Below are 565 nucleotides of genomic sequence, written 5' to 3' on the forward strand. Positions count from 1 at the left end.
GGCCACCCGCAGCAGGACATCTCTGCTCGGCTGCAGGATCCGCTGGAGTCTGGGACTCCCTTGGTGCACACCCCGAGAATTCTTGGAGGGACTCCCTACTTCACCCGCTCACCGCAGGAGCAGACGAGGACTGACTGCTTGAAAAATAAGGTTTTTGTTTTTGTTTTTGGAACCTAGGTTAATTAGTTCCCGTAAGCTGTGGAGAGACATCTCACGCTGGGTGCTGTGCCACAGGTGAAATTCCTGAAGTTGGTATGTGGGTTAAAGTCCCACTTGAGTAGGGGTTAGCGGTAATTTGTCTGGTTTAATGACCTTTGCTGCGGAATTGGGTATTGGAATTGTGATCTTGTGTTTTGTACTTGTAATTTTATGTCTTATCAGGTTTTTTTAAGCCTACTTGTGTTCTGTGTGTGTGTTAAGCAGGCTTGTGAAGGGTTATCTGGATACTTAGATGGGGAGCCAAGTAAGTAGAGAAACTACAGAAATTACCGAAAAAAGGCGGGAAAAGGAGCAAAAATGGAGGCCGAAAAAGGCGGGAAAACGAGTAAAAATGGCGAACGGAAAA

Source organism: Acanthisitta chloris, unplaced genomic scaffold (assembly GCF_000695815.1).
Source record: "Acanthisitta chloris isolate BGI_N310 unplaced genomic scaffold, ASM69581v1 scaffold4495, whole genome shotgun sequence".
In the NCBI taxonomy this organism is placed as follows: Eukaryota; Metazoa; Chordata; class Aves; order Passeriformes; family Acanthisittidae; genus Acanthisitta; species Acanthisitta chloris.